Genomic DNA, 16142 nt, shown 5'->3' on the forward strand with positions numbered 1-16142 from the left:
GGTCAACAGACCTCCGTCCTCTGTCAGAGTTCTAGCACATGCAGGCAAGAGGTAGTGCACTGTGGTGGTTGAGAGAATGACCATTGGATCCAGTCTACCTGGGCTCACATCCTGCCCCTGACACTAACTTCTAGCTGTGTGACCTCAAACCAGGTACTCAGCCCATCCACAGAGTGGGATGATACAACGGTCTGGTCCAATTGTAGGGACTAAAGGTAAATTTATATAAGGTTCTAACGACAGGATTAAGCCTTTATTTATACAGATTTTAATTTAGGTAGGACAATTCCCAATTTACAGGTGGGAGAACTGAGGCACAGAGTAGCCAAACAAATTGTCCAGGGTCACACAGCCACTGGGAGGTGGGACCAGAATATAAACCCAGGCCTGTCGGTCCTAAGTGAACAGCTGGGCCATTTGCCTCACTCCGAGGTGCATGCTCTTAAAGGATATTGCTACAGCTGGGAGGTGGAGGGAAAGAGGAACCATGTGAGCCTGTTTAAAACTGGAAGTTTCGGGGCGCCTGGGTGGCTCAGTCGGTTAAGCATCCGACTTTGGCTCAGGTTACGATCTCTTGGTCCGCGGGTTCGAGCCCCGCGTCCGGCTCTGGGCTGATGGCTCAGAGCCTGGAGCCTGCTTCCGATTCTGTGTTTCCCTCTCTCTCTGCCCCTCCCCCGTTCATGCTGTGTGTCTCTCTTTGTCTGAAAAATAAATAAACATTAAAAAAAAAAAAGTGGAAGTTTCATGGCAGGAAGAATGAAGATGACCATATTGCTTTGGCCAGAAAGACCTGACTGCAAGAACGTTTTAAATTCCCATTTTTCTAAGTATCTTCTTCTTAAACAAGGTAATGTAGGTGAATCAATAATAATTAGTTCCCTTTCCTCAGACCCGCTTCCAGAAGTAAAGACACTAACTGGAAGAAAGCCTGCATTTCTGATGTTACGTCCTTGAGGAAAATAGACCAGTGAGAATCAGGCACTGATTTTGATGGGCAGGAGGGATGGGAGGAGGAACAGCCTAAAGCTGTGCTACCCAAATTCTGGTCCTTAGACCGGAAGTGTGGGCAGGATCTGGAAGTGTGTTAGCAATGCAGAATCTCAGCTTCACCCTAGACCTAGTGAATCCAGATTTGCATCTTAACGAGTTTCCCTAGTAATTCAGATGCACTTTAAAGTTTGAGAGGCATTGTCCTAATACTGGTGCCTGGGTCCTGCTCCTAAGGTTTAAAGCAATTGGTCTGGCAAGTAGCCTAACATTAGGATTTTTCAAAGCTCCCCAGGCGATTCTAAGGAGACAAACCCAGGAGAAGAGGCACAGCATACTGTTGGCATAGCGACCGTTATCATCAGCATACTGTTACTCTCTTGGGAACTTCAGACATCCAGGGTGCTCTGGTTTTCACTGGAGATGCTCACACAGTCTTGCACTAGTCCAGCAGGAGCACCAAAGTGCCTGTGCCGCTAGCTGCCGCCATTTTGCAGAATGCAATGGACCAGAGCCACCTCGCCGTGAAGCACAGGCAGAGATTTGGAGAGAAGGAGCGTTGGGACCTCCTACTTCTGCCGTTGTCCCCTACACCCAGGCAGTAGGTCCAGTTTCTCATGTTTAAAGGCTTCTTACTGAGGTGTTGATTTCATTGACTGATGGGGGTATGTCAGGCAGGATTTAGGTAAGTTTTAGGCTCAGAGTTTATGAAACTACAAATCCTTCTGGAAGAGGTCAGAGAAAAAACTGCTTTCTGTCAACGAGACAAGGGATACAGTTTCTGTTTTCTTTGTGCAATAGGTTCATTTATAAATTGAATAAGGAAACAGGAGACAGAGACAGACCTCATCGAGTGGAGTTAGAAGGAGTTAAGACTAAAAAGCAGAGGATCAGCTGCCAGCCAGATATCTGCTGCTGGAAACGTCTAAGAACAGCCCACCCAAATGTTTACTCAGGGCAGATCTTTGTTCTAAGGGATTTGCAGGAATTACTTAATCCTCATAATAGCCCTATGATGTGGGAACTACTATTATACCTTCCTTACAGAGACCACCACTGAGGTTCTGAGGAGTTCAGGTTGCTCAGCTGGTAAGGGCTGGAGCTGGCCTTCCCACCCAGGCCTCCCACTGCCTCCCAAGACCACTGCCACTGAGAAATAGCATGCAGGATTCTAAGAAGGGCTCATTTTAATTCTGGAAAAATGGAGTGATGGGTTTTCAAAGGGGCCAAATGAGAAGAAGAGTATTGACCAAGAAATAACGTGGAAGTTACTCTTCAGTCCAGGCCACATTTGGAAGAGAACAACCTGTTCCTTGACTTAGACGAGTCTTCCTACAGGGACAAGGGAATGTCCTTGTGGTCACCGACTTAGCACAGTTTCACTTCAACAGGGCCAGTGGGGTCCTAAGTTCCTGAGAACAAACACTCCATTGCTTTTCGCCATTAGTATGTAACTGCTGTTAAGGTCAAAGGGGCCGGTCAGTGACGACAAAAAGAAGAATTCTGAGGTGCTTGCATGTCGCATGCATGTTTTGCAAGTTTTTTTTCAACCAGTGTTCATGGAGTGGGTACCTTTGTCACACCCTATATTTTGTGTGTTATAGACATTATCCTTCTCATCCCTGAGGAGTGAGCAGAGTATCCATTGCAGAGATAATAACACTGAGTTTCAATGAAGACCTGAATCAGGTTTCCGACTTCTGATTCCAGAGATTGTCCTCTTGACTAGATCTCATCCTAACTTTACAGTCCAAGGGTTTATTTATCTTTGCTTGCTTTTGTTTTTTTTTGAGAGAGAGAGAGTGGGTGCGTGTGTGCAAGCCGGAGAGAGGGGCAGAAAGAGAGAGAGAATCTCAGGCAGGGTCCATGCTCAACACAGAGCCCAACGCACGACTCCATCCCATGACCCGAGGATCATGACCTGAGCTGAAAACAAGAGTCAGATTGAACCTACTGAGCCACCCAGGCACCTGTCCAGTCCAAGGGTTCTTAAACTTCAGTAGATGTCGGATGCATTTGAGGAGTTGGTTAAAAAGCAGATTCCTGGGCCCTTCCTCCAAGAGATTCTGATTCTGGACGTCTGGAGTTGGGCCCCAGAATTTGCACATTCAATGGTAAGTCCCAAGTGACTCTAACTCCAATGGTCTGAAGACCGGGGCTAGTGATTCCTGTCCCGCCCTCAACTTCCCCCAGGCCCAGTCCCTGCCTCAAGAGCCCCACATCCCAATCGGAGGAAACAGATACACAACCAATTATTAGCACAGACCATTGTAACTGCTAGAAAGGGGGATATGTCATAGGAAATTCAGGCATCAGTGGTCCAGGGAGAAAGAAACAGCAGAGGGGGTGGTTACAAGGCACAGGTGGGGGTGCAGCACGAAAACCAGCAGAAGAAAAGGCCTTCCCAGCACTACGTTGATCCCATGTTACTCCCTTTCTGAACACAGGCTTCCTGCCCTTTCCCCTAGCACTGCCCCACCCAACTCCCACCACCCACCCACATCCCACTCAATGGTTAACTCCTGTTGGCTGGATCTTGCACAGGCCTCTGCAATCCGTTCATTCTTCACCCCATGCTGTTCTGCGGTTACCTGAATGCCTTCCACCCTGTTCCCTGCTGTGCGTGTACAAAGCCCTCTAAAGTACCCCCGCCTTGCTCCCCTCTGACTCATTGTCTCCACAGTATCCAGAGTGATCTTTTGAAAATGCAAATCAAATCACATCACCCTGCTCCCATTTTAAGTAGGGCTTCTCTACAAACTGGGCCCCCGACCTTTAAATATCCTGGTCTGCAGGGCCCTTCACAATCTGGCCCCGATTATTTGGAAGCTGTGTTGCTTACACCCTTCCCTCCAGCAAAGCCCCATGCAATTCCTGACACCTGTTCCTTCTCCCTGGCCTTTTGCATATACTGTTCCCTCTGCTGGGAACATCATTTCCTCTTTCCATCTTGGTAATTCATGGAGCTTCCTTCAGGGCGCTGCCTGGATGCCACTTCCTCCAGAAGCCTTATGATCCCCCAGTGAGGTGGGCACCCATCCTCTGTCTCCCACAGTCCCTGCGTGTTTCTTCTTGCACTGATCACTCAGCACCCTGCATTTTACCCGCTCAATGCTGTCCATTCCCCACGGCACTATAAACCCCATGAGGACAAGGGCCCCACGGATCATGACCTTCCTGTGTGCCGAGCCTTGAATGGCTCTGCTCAGTCTGTGCTAGTTTTATGCTGAATGGACAGTGTGGGATAAGAAGTGGCAATACCAGAGCTATCCTCACTGCTTCAGAACAGTGTGACCCAACTTACATCCCATGAGCCTCACTTTCCACAGGTGTAAAAGTGGAGCTAATGTCTCTTACCCCAATGACTGGTGTGGGAATTGAAGACAAAAATATGCCTAAGGGGTCCAGTACAGCATCTGGTGGGGGGAAAAATACAAAATGAATAGTACTGAAGACACGAGGGTTGGGTCCAACCTGGGAGAAGAGGAAGTTGGATAGTTATGCAGCTCATCCAATCATGTCTTCATTCATTCAACATTTAGTGCCTGCTATGTGCCAAGCACTACTCTAGGCACTGGGGATACAAATAGGAGTAAGTCCTCCAGTGGTTCATGGTCAAATGAAGGAGAAAATGAGGCAGGTTTTGGAGACACCAACAATGCAGGCTGAATCAGGAACGTCTCATGGTTTGGCCCATGGGTACGAGGAAGGGTCTCCGAATCCCCAGGTTGCAGCAGGTGGGTAAATTCCAGCCCCCACCATGTGGTTTCATTCCTCCTGGCCTCATCTCTTGTTATTAGTTTGGCTCAAAAAAAAAATGGTGGACATGAGCCCATAGCTGCCATCTTGAAGAACCTTGTCAATTAACAAGAAGGAGGAGGAGGAAGAAGGTAGGAGGGTGAGGGAGAAGAAGAGGAAGGAGGAGGAGGAAGAGAAGGAGAAGGTTGCTTTCATAGAATGAAATCTTAACTATTTACCAGATGTTACATCAAACACAATGCATGGATCATCTTATTCAATTTTTTTTTTTTAAGATTTATTCCCTTTTGGGTGTAGGCACTGTGGGGTGGTGCTGAGTACAGAGATTTGGAATGAAGGTGGTTTTTTGTTTTTTTTTTTAAGTAAACTCTATTCCCAACCTGGGGCTCAAACTCATGACCCCAAGATCAAGAGTCGCATGCTCTCTTGACTGAGCCAGCCAGGTGCCCTTGGATCATCTCATTCAAATTTGAAGTAAACTTTTGGGGGATATACTAAGCTCTGACATCAGCACACCCAGATCGAATTTCAGGGTGACTTGGAGAAGTTACCTAACCTCTCTGAGCCTGAGTTTCTTCCTCATTTTTTAAGGAGGATAATAATGGTATAACAGGGCACAGCACATGTCAACAACAGTGTTTTCTTGAGCTGAACTGAATGTTGTGAGTGTTTGTGTCAGGGAGACTCCCAACCACCTTTCTCTTTGAGAGACCCTTGGTGTTACTTCAGCTTCGAGAGAGCCTGTTAGTTCTCAGCCTTGCGTGCTTTAGTGTGGGCCTTAGTGGGCTGCAGGAAAAAAGAAGGGATCAGACTTTTTATTTTGGAGCAATGAGCTAATTGACATTTCTCAGAGTTATTTCTAAGCCTTTATGAAGAATTCAATGCCCTGTGCTCATAAAGAGAAATGAACATCACACGGGAATGACTTTGGGCACAGGTTTCGAGCTCATCCTGAATCTGGGCTCTGGGAGCAATCTACTTGCCTGACACGTTTTGTTTCCTTTTCTTCCTGTCTTCCCCCTGCCTTCCAGGGCAGGGACTAAGAAAATCTCCAAGGAGAGGAAGGAGGTTTAAGCTGAGATGCAATCAGAAGACCAGTTTTCATCACTGAATGTCTCACCTTCTTTTTATATATTTTTAAAGTTTATTTACTTATTTTGAGAGAGAAAGAGAGAGTGCAAATGGGGGAGAGCAGAGAGAGAGGGAAAGAAAGAATCACAAGCCTCAGAGCCCCACAGCGGGCTTGATCTCACGAACCACGAGATCATGACCTGAGCCGAAATCAAGTCAGTTGCTCAACTGACTGAGCCACCCAGGCACCCCATGGAATGTCTCACTTTCTGATAATTACAGTTTATTTTCTATTTTTCCCTCACATTATTATCTAGGCCCCATGAGAGTAACGACTTTGGTTCACGGCTGTCCCCCAGGGCACCAAGCATAGCGTCTGGCAATAAAAGCACATGGTCCATAAATATGTGTTGAATGAATGAACGAATGACATACTAGAGTGGTTGTTTTAAACACTGACCATAACTCAACAACACTGTGGACTTTAAAAAGAAAAATCTGGGGTGCCTGGGTGGCTCAGTCACTTGGGTGTCCGATTTTGGCTCAGGTCATGATCTCATGGGTCATGGGTTTGAGCCCTACGTCAGGCTCTGTGCTAACAGCTTGGAGCCTAGAGCCTGCTTCAGATTCTGTGTCTCCCCCTCTCTCTGCCCCTCCCCTGCTCATGCTCTGTCTGTCTCTGTCTCTCAAAAATAAATAAACATTTAAAAAGTTTTTTAAAAAATTAAAAAGAAAAATTTAAGTTTTCAGATTCTCCATCCTGGAAATGCTGATACAGGGTCTGGCATGGGATTCCAGAAGGGGCGTTTCTTTAAATCTACTCATACCTCTGGAAGGATCCACAAGAAATTTGTGACAGCCATTGCTTCCGGGGGAGATAACTGAGTGGTTCCGGGCCACGGAGGGAGATTTTTAAACTGAATACTCGTTTGAATTTTTTGTTGTTGTTGTGAGTCGTATATTGCCTACTCGGAAAGGACAATACAAATTGTATTAAAGAAAAAAAACTGCCTAGATAATTCTGATGCGCAGCCAGGGTTGAAACTAGCCAACTGAGGACATGTTGCTACCTTTAAAAAGAGGCGGGGGTGGGGCAGCCCCGGGGGCTGTGTGTGCTGCTTGAGTAATGGGCTGTCACCAGTCCAGCGAGGAGAATTCACTCCGCCAGACGCAGTCCTGTAAGCAACTGGGGAGACTGAGCAAGGGCTGCTGGCCCTGCCAGGTGCTCAGCGGCCTCGCAAGCCTGTGTTTGAGTAAAATAGGAAAGAAATTTCCTGTGCTCTGAGATAGCCAAGCATTCAACAGGAAGCCAAAATGTCCAGCCTTATTTGGTAATCAAAAGCTTGCAAAAAATTCAGATAAATTTTTTTTTTTGGTCTATCAGATTGGCAATGCTTAAAAGAATAGTATCCAGGGGCACCTGGGTGGCTCAGTCTGTTGAGTGTCCGACTTCAGCTCAGGTCATGATCTCACAGCTCGTGGGTTCGAGCCCTGCATCGGGCTCTGTGCTGACAGCTCAGAGCCTGCAGCCTGCTTCGGATTCTGTGTCTCCCTCTGTCTCTCTCTCTACCCCTCCCCGGCTCATGTTCTGTCTCTCTCCGTCTCTCAAAAATAAATAAACATTAAAAAAAAATTTTTTTTTAAAGAATATCCTGCATTGGGGGCAGGAACGGAGAAACAGGGTGTCTTATACACTGCTTGTGGGAGAATAGAGTGCCACGGCCTTCCTGGAGAGCAGTTTTGCAATTCAGACCCAATCCTTAAAGGCATTATCTGGTATCTTTTGACTCAGGTACCTTTTGCTGAATTTATCCTATGGAAGTATTCAGTCAAATGAGCAAATTTATATATACAAGATGCTTATCATAATATTTATAATAGCAGTTATATTGGTTAAAAACGATAAATGCCATCAATGTATGATCATTTAAATTTTGGAATATATACACACTGGAATGCTTCCACTATCAAAATTGTGAAAAGAACATCACGATATAACATTAGGCACAGACACAAAACCAATTACAAAACTAGGGGCAGAGTATCATGCCATTTTTGTAAAACAAATACATGTATATATGCCTGGAAAAAAGTTATAAACGAAGACACAAATGGATTATTAAAAATCATTATATGGAGTACACTTTTAAGATTGATTTCTATATACATTTTTATCCTTGCTTGTGGTTTTTATAACAAACATGCAACATATGCTAATTTTCAAACAATTGTAACACTTTAAACATAAAGCCTAGAGCCCTTTTCCTAATATCAGGTAGGAGGGTTTTACTTAAAAGTAATGGGGGGCGCCTGGGTGGCGCAGTCGGTTAAGCGTCCGACTTCAGCCAGGTCACGATCTCGCGGTCCGTGAGTTCGAGCCCCGCGTCAGGCTCTGGGCTGATGGCTCGGAGCCTGGAGCCTGTTTCCGATTCTGTGTCTCCCTCTCTCTCTGCCCCTCCCCCGTTCATGCTCTGTCTCTCTCTGTCCCAAAAATAAATAAAAAAGGTTGAAAAAAAAAAAAAGTAATGGAAACCCGGGGCGCCTGGGTGGCTCAGTCGGTTAAGCGTCCGACTTCGGCTCAGGTCACGATCTCATGGTCCGTGAGTTCGAGCCCCGTGTCGGGCTCTGGGCTGATGGCTCAGAGCCTGGAGCCTGCTTCTGATTCTGTGTCTCCCTCTCTCCCTGCCCCTCCCCATTCATGCTCTCTCTCTGTCTCAAAAATAAATAAAAACGTTAAAAAAAATTTTTTTTTTAAAGTAATGGAAACCCTACTAAAAGACGCTCAACAACTAGGATGTTCATTGCTTCACTTGGTAAGTCTGGAGGTGGGTGGTTCCAGAGTTGGTTCACAGGTGAGGGGTCCAGGTCACCCTCTTGAGGACACTTTTTCTCCCTGAGGTCACAGATGGCATTATCTGTATCTACAGACAACCATGCCCCAGACAGGAGGCATGGGGTTTCTGCTGAATACTCTATCTTAACCAGAGGAAGATTCTTTTCCAGAAGCCAGCTAACAGGTTTCCCCTTGGATCCTCTTGACCAAAGTTGAGCCACATGCTCATGTTCCAGCTGCTCAAGAGGTCTCTTGCCTTTGTAGTTCCGGTAACCTCCATCAGGAAGGAAGAGTAGGAACGTCATTAGGGTACAAAAATAACATTGTCTGCCCTGCAGGTTAATCCAAATTGCATCTGACTCGCCTCCCATTCACACCTTCTAGTAGCAGAAGTTGATTTCACTGCTCTGTTGTACCCAGTTGGGGATGGGGGAGGGCTGGATGATGGTGGCGGTGGCCGAAAAAGCATCTCTTCCCAGCAGCCTCTGCAACTCGCACTAGTGGGCCAAAGCACAGTCTCAGATGCAGTTCCAAACCAGTGGCAAAGATGGAATTAACCAGGTCTCACAAGGTCTCTTGTACCTGGCTCACACCTGTGTCTCATGGTGTGCCTTTGTTTTACTTCTAAAGACCCTCCGAAAAGATTTCGCAATTTCCCTCCATTACCACTTTCTGTACCTAGTAAGGCGTCGTGGGCTGAATTGTGTCCCCACCCCCCCTTTCCAAATTTGTATACTGAAGTCCTAATTCCTGATACCTCAGAAGGTGACTGAGATGGAGATTGGGACTTTAAAGAAGTCATGAAGTTAAAAAGAGGCCTTTGGGCTGGGGCCCTAATCCAATTGGTCTGGTATCCTCATGACAAGAGGAAATTTGGACACACGGAGGGACACCAGCGAAGCGTGTGCACAGAGAAAAGGCCACGGTGAGGACAGGGTGAGAAGGCCGCCATCTGCAAGCCAAGGAGAGAGGCCTCAGAAGAAACCAACCACGCCAACACCTTGATCTTGGACTTGCAGCCTCCAAATCTGTGAGAAAATAAACCTCTGCTGTTCGGGCCAACCAGTCTGTGATATCTTGTCGTGGAGGCCCTCGCAAACTAAAGCGTGAGGTAACAGGAGAGCGTCTCACAAAACCTGGCCCTCCAGCCGTCAGCAACACCGTCACCCGGAGGTCTTTGTTAAAACGGACTTCTGGGCCCAATCCAGACTCACTGAATAAGGGCCTCTACGGTCAGGCCCTGCTTCATGACCATGTACCCTGTGCAGACCTGTACACCCTGGTGACCACAAGCTATCAAGTCAGTCTGACCTGCGTTCACCTCAGTGTTGTCACTGATGACAAATTGTCATCTAAAAGGAGAAAATAATGTGAATAAAGGGGGGGCTCTTTAAGTACCTTGAGATAGGGGTGCCCGCGTGGCTCAGTCAGTTGAGTGTCCAACTCCAGCTCAGGTCGTGATCTCACAGTTCGTGGGTTCGAGGCCTGCGTCGGGCTCTGTGCGGACGGCTAGGGGCCTGGAGCCTGCTTCGGATTCTGGGTCTCCCTCTCTCTCTGCCCCTCCCCAACTAGCGCTCTGTCTCTGTCTCTCAAAAAATAAAAAAAAATAAAACGTTAAAAAAATCAATAAAATTAAAAAATAATAATAAAAAAAGAGGACTCTAATTACCCTGAGATAACAGGTATAAACCCGGGACCGTCTTTATGCCAGACCCTATGGTGTCCTCATTAAAACCAGAAGCTGAGTGACTGAGATCACTTAAGCTTTTGCAGCCCCGGTGAATCATTTATAAGCTGTGAACTAATGGTATTAACCTCTTAGAGGTGTGGCAGGGATAAAAGACAACCTCTGTGATGCGATTACATAGTACAGAGTGATTGTTTCTTCCAGGCCTGGTACTAGGACCTTAGACTAAGATTATGGCACAAAGGTGACTTTCCTCCTGGGTCATCACTCTCTGGTCTGTATGGATATAAACAACCGTGAGGTCGTTGGATTTACCCTTTTAAAAAGTGCATATTAACTTAATTGCTTTGAGAAATGAGTTGTGTTACCAGCAGACCAAGGGGATATTACACCCCTATTTTATCCTTGTAGTCTAATTAATTTTTATTTTCTGAATAACTTAACCCAGCTTAGCTCTTGATTATAGCTTTGGAGGTTCTGTCCTTCGGCTGTGGGAATAGTTGGTGGGACTTCAGAGGTTTTTGTGGGGTTTTTTTTCTTTTCTTTTCGTTTCTTTTTTTCTTTTTTTTAAAGCTATGGATCTAAGTAATTGGCAGATTCCTACATCAGCTCAGGAATTCCCGGATCCATGGGATCAGCCCGGGGAAGCAAATGGGCAGACGGTGATGTGAAGGAGGTCAACATATGTCACCTCCACCTTCTTCTATGCCAGGCGGTTGGAATCTCTTCCGTCTGGGCTCAAATCCCAGTCTCTCCACTTAGACAGCTGTGTGACTTTGGGTAAGCCATAAAACCTCTCTGATCCTCGGGTGCTTAAGCTGAGAAATGAAATCATAATAGTGCTCGTCTCACAAGCTTATAATAAGCGTCAAAGGAGGTAATGCATTTGTTCCTTCTTCAGATTGGTCCCAGGATGGTGATACTTTCAAAAGAATAACAAATGCATGTTAAACTCTCGAAGAGGAATGTGAGCCTTTATGAAGGCTCTTGAAAGAGGAGACAAGGGAAAGGGTATAACGCCAGGCAATGCCAGCAAATCTTCCCTCACCCTCCCAAACATTGCCTTCCCCAGAGTCTCCCTCATGGTGGTACCTGCCTCTTTAATTTCTTATTTCTGTCACCCTCCCTCTTACTGCCAGCCTGTTATCCCCTCCTCCCCCTTTCTCTACCTCTTCTTTCTTCTGTGCATAATTCCGAGGCATTTCTTGTGCTGGTTCATTAGACCTGTGGGAACAGCAAGTCCCGCAAAAAGAACTTAGGAGCTGAAGAGCTTTAGCAAAGAACCCTCTTTTGAAAGTGGAAGACAAGAAGTGCTGTGAATGCCTGTCTTAGACACTTATGTTTGGTTTTGCTGTGGTTTATAATGTGTCCTGGCACAAAGTCGTTGCTCAGTAAATGTGTTTTCTTGTCTGATTGCATCATCTTGTCTGCATTGCCCCCCCCCCCCGATTCTGTTTTGCTTTCCACCTCTCCTGCTTCCCTCTCAATTTTCCTGTCACCCACCCACAGCTGTTCCTTCTGACAATCCCAGGGTCCAAGCTGCTCTTTCCAGGTGCCCTCAGTTTTTTCTTTTCTGTTGTTTATCTGGAGAAAGGGAGAGGGTTGATAAGATGTGAGTTTAAAGCTAAGACCCGACTGTGGACCGAGAGAAAAAAAGCTCTGACTTTGGGAATCAGAGATTTTGGGATTCGGTCCATGTTGGTCAGGTTTTTTGTTGCAAACAACAAAATAAGCTCTTGCTATTTTAAGCAAGGAAAGGATTTACTTAAAGGTATTAAGTGGGTCCCAGGATGTGGGAAGACTCCGAAAGCTTTGAAGCTACACGGCCCGGATCAGCGCCACGGGAGCTGTCTCGGTGACAGCACCACCACTCTGGCCACCCTCGCTCGGGACGAGACCCCAGAACGCCCACCATTCCAGTGCTTTTGAGAGTGCACATCTCTGCCCACGCACTGGCTTCCCAGCACGAGGACTTCTTAGGGCATGTGCTGCTGAAGCCAGGCTTACGCCTCCAGCTGGTGGGGCCTGAGTCCCACGCGTGCAACAAGCTACAAAGCAAGTAGGAATGTGAGAAGTTTGGGAATGGCAGGGCTCATACAGTGAAAAATGACCAAAGGGCAGACAAAGGAGTTGGGGATTCACAGTGACCAATGCCTATTCGTAGTCCCCTCCCCGTACGTTCACCGGCCGCACCACTGTGAGACAGGCCCCGCTGCGCTATGTGTCCACATCCGTAAGACTATCAACACCTGGTGAGGACAGAGGACATAGGACAAAGAACCCGTTTCCCTCCCTCTGGGTTCTAACCATTGAAATGCAGTCCAAGGAGCCAGATTAGGGCTCCAGGGCCAGCTTTGGAAATGGCAGCTGAGCAGTGATCAATACTCCCAAGGGCGAAGCTCTTCCTGGTAACTTCTAGAATGAAGAACGCTGTGGGGCTGCATACGGAGTACGCATACCTCAGTGTACCGCACACCTCGCTTGCAGAACGGATGTGCTGGGTCCCGGGGCTCGGCAGCCTCAGGATGCACCAGTCACAGTTGGAACAGCCAGACCACGGCTGACCTTGTTGGGGCAGGAATCAGGAAACGTGAGCTCCCCTTGCACCTAGGGTGCCAGCTTTGAACCGCAGGGCATCATGCCTTCAGGAATCCTTGAGCCGGCCACTGTCCCAGCTCAGCTGCAGTGACACGGAGAGGCAGCGTTAAGAGTTTGTATCATTAGAGGAACATGCCTTTCTGTGCTCGGCACTGGTGATGTGTGAGCGATAAAGGAGCGGCAAAGTTTGAAACAGAGCCAGAAGCCACCAGAAGCTACTCCGTATACAATTATTCCAGCCATCAAAGGTGTAATTGTACCTGGCATACTCTGTTTTCATGAATGCGCAGCCAAAACGCGCATACACTTATGTATACACTTATAAATGCATCTTTTTCCCCCTTTTATTGATAGGAATTGAACAAAATGGAATTTATGAAAATTTCTGTGTTGGTGGGATCCAATTCTCTAACAGTAATTTGAGGCGCTAAGTGTATCTTTATGTGAAGTCTCATGCATTCCAAAATATCAGATTGCCCTTGAGCACATCTGACATATCCCATTCTGATGAAATCTAATGGCTCCAGATGAAACAGCCTGAAGAGGCAAGTGTACTTTTAAGGCATTGGGTACCAGTTATCCTGGGATGCCCGCCATCACCAGTATCGGGGCAGGGGCATCCCCTTCATGCCAGAGTCTAGACACGTCAACTTAATGAAATACGATTCACTGTGTTCCGATTCAGCAAACCTATATGAGGTGGCCATTAGTTCAGATTTGGGGGGTTGGGGGTGTGTGCCTGGGGAGTTCCTGCCTTTAAGGACTTGCCGTTAAAAAAAATCCCTTGCAAACAAATGCGAATCACTATTGTTCGTGTTCCCTTAACGAGCAGCAGGATGGTCAGCAGTGAAATCTAAGCGGTTGCTGAGGACTGCTAAGAAGAAAGCTCTCTCTCTTTCCATCAGGCTCAACCCCTATCATCTTGCACTCGTCCTACGTGACTATCATGACAGCCGGACAGTAACACACACTAATTATAGTCTGATAGTGACTGAGTGTGGCATGGATCAGAAGACCAGGATTAAAACAGGCCAGGGCTTTGTGTGTGTGTGTGTGTGTGTGTGTGTTTGTATTCATTTGTACATAGCCAGTAGTTATAGAACAATTAAATCGGGCTTTCAATCCATTCTCTGTGATGATAACTACCCATTTCTGATGGTTGACAGATTCTTCCTTAGAAACAGACCCAAGAATTCCAGAGAAATTAAATGACCTCTTGAATGACGAGGAAATCTGTTGTCCCATCAGATGAGAGCTGCCTTCCTAATTAATTCCCTATCCTTTGCCTGTCTCAGTCCGGCCTGGTGACCAAGTTCTGCCCACAGGCTGCTACACTACACAGTGTAACACAAGCTGCCAGGACTCTGGTCTACCTGGCAGACCCTCTCAAGTTTCAATCTTAGTTTTTCTCGTTTCTCCTCCTATTGCCTGGAGATGTGATACTAACAGGCACCTGTATTGCTCTCGAGCCTCACGAGTAAATAAAGATAATTTTAGAAGTGTGACCTACCATTTTTAACTTACTGGATTGCTAATTAAAAAACAAATACACAGTGATATCGGAGGTACAGAGGGCTGCATATACCAATAGGGTACAAGCAGTTGCCTAATTTGCTACAATCTCTCTGGAGAGCAACCAGCCGCACTTTTTAGAAGTGTTAGCATGTACATACCCTTTAGGTTAACAGTGCCAATACTCAGAAATTTAGCCTAAGGGAATAATCAAGAATATGGCAAATGTTTAGCTACTTGGATATTCACTTCAGTGTTATTCATAATAGAAGAAACGTGTTGGAGGAGAAGAACCCGGGCACGTCCGGCCACAGATAACTGACTTAATTGAAGCAATGTATACAAGTGTAGTGGAATAATACACAGCCATTAGAATGATAATATGAAATAGATTTATTTGCATGAAAGGTGTTGCTCTGAAAGCAGATCATAAAACAAAGAGGGCAGAGTTCTGCTTCTGGGCACCATATGCAGTTAAAAGCCCTATGATATATAAGACAAGCCTAGGAAGACTCTGAAAGGGGAGAGAAGACGGCAGACGGGCTAGGGACCTCAGGACCCAAGGAATGACCTGGTGGTGAGTCCCTTGGCGTTTTGCTTTGTTTGCCTCATGTATCTCAGACTTGAGCTGATGAAATCAGCAACCTGGAAACGTCACTGGGCATAGACATCAAAAGCCCCAAGAAGACTTATATTCTCTAGTCACCAGAACATGGAAGCTTAGCAATTCAGAAAGCTTTCAGATGGTAACTTTTCTACTCTGGCTAAACACCACAGAGAAAACTGCAGACCCATCTCCATTAGCAAGGTCAAGTGAGATGCCTACACTTCCTCACTTACCCAGTTGTATCGAGGCACCCAGTACCCCCACCAGGATGCCCATACCCAGAAGCATCAAGGAGTTTCCCAAGCTACATATATATGTATATGAGTGTGTGTGTGTGTGTGTGTGTGTGTGTGTATCTTTATATCTCTCTCTATATATCTATATGGCAGCTTTTATAGTCCTGTGCTGCTCTGTGACCCATCTCAGCATACTATAGTAAAGCCTGTACTATTTTGCTGGCCATGGCCAGGTTTAGCCAGGGAGAATGAGGAGTGAAATCCTCAGAGCTAGCAGCAGGGTGCAGGTAAGGGAAGGCCCTGCAACTTTCTCCCTCTCCCCTCCCCTAGGTGAATGTATCACCTTTCTTTATGGCCCTGCACGCTCACAGAGCTCTTCTTCTGCCTTGGAAGAGACTGCTTTTAGGAAGATATCACTATCAATCAAATACACATCAGTGCAGACTCATCACTGAGTTCTTTCTTCCATGGGTCTCTGGAAATGAAACCATAGCTATCCTTCTACAAAGAAGGATCATGTCCCCCATTACAGGCATTGGGATGTATTGGGAGAAGGGGAGATTGAATTTCTAGAATTTCTAGAATCTCTTGCACTTCTGTTGTCCTGGGTCCAGAAAACAAGCTGTCAGCTAGGTGCAGGAAGCTGTTGTCTAAGGCAAGATATGGCTGCTTCAGGGCTCAGCAAGGAGGATAATCATTACTCCTTACGGGAGACAATGATTCTATTGGTAATTTCTATTAGGTAATTTCTATTACTCCTTGCTAAAGTAAGAAGAGAATTACTCTATAGACAGCTAAAGGCCAAAGATAGACCCCTATAAAGGATGTCTTATTCTTCAAAAGTTTTTCTTT

The sequence above is a fragment of the Panthera uncia genome, chromosome F2 (assembly GCF_023721935.1).
Source record: "Panthera uncia isolate 11264 chromosome F2, Puncia_PCG_1.0, whole genome shotgun sequence".
Taxonomy (NCBI): Eukaryota; Metazoa; Chordata; class Mammalia; order Carnivora; family Felidae; genus Panthera; species Panthera uncia.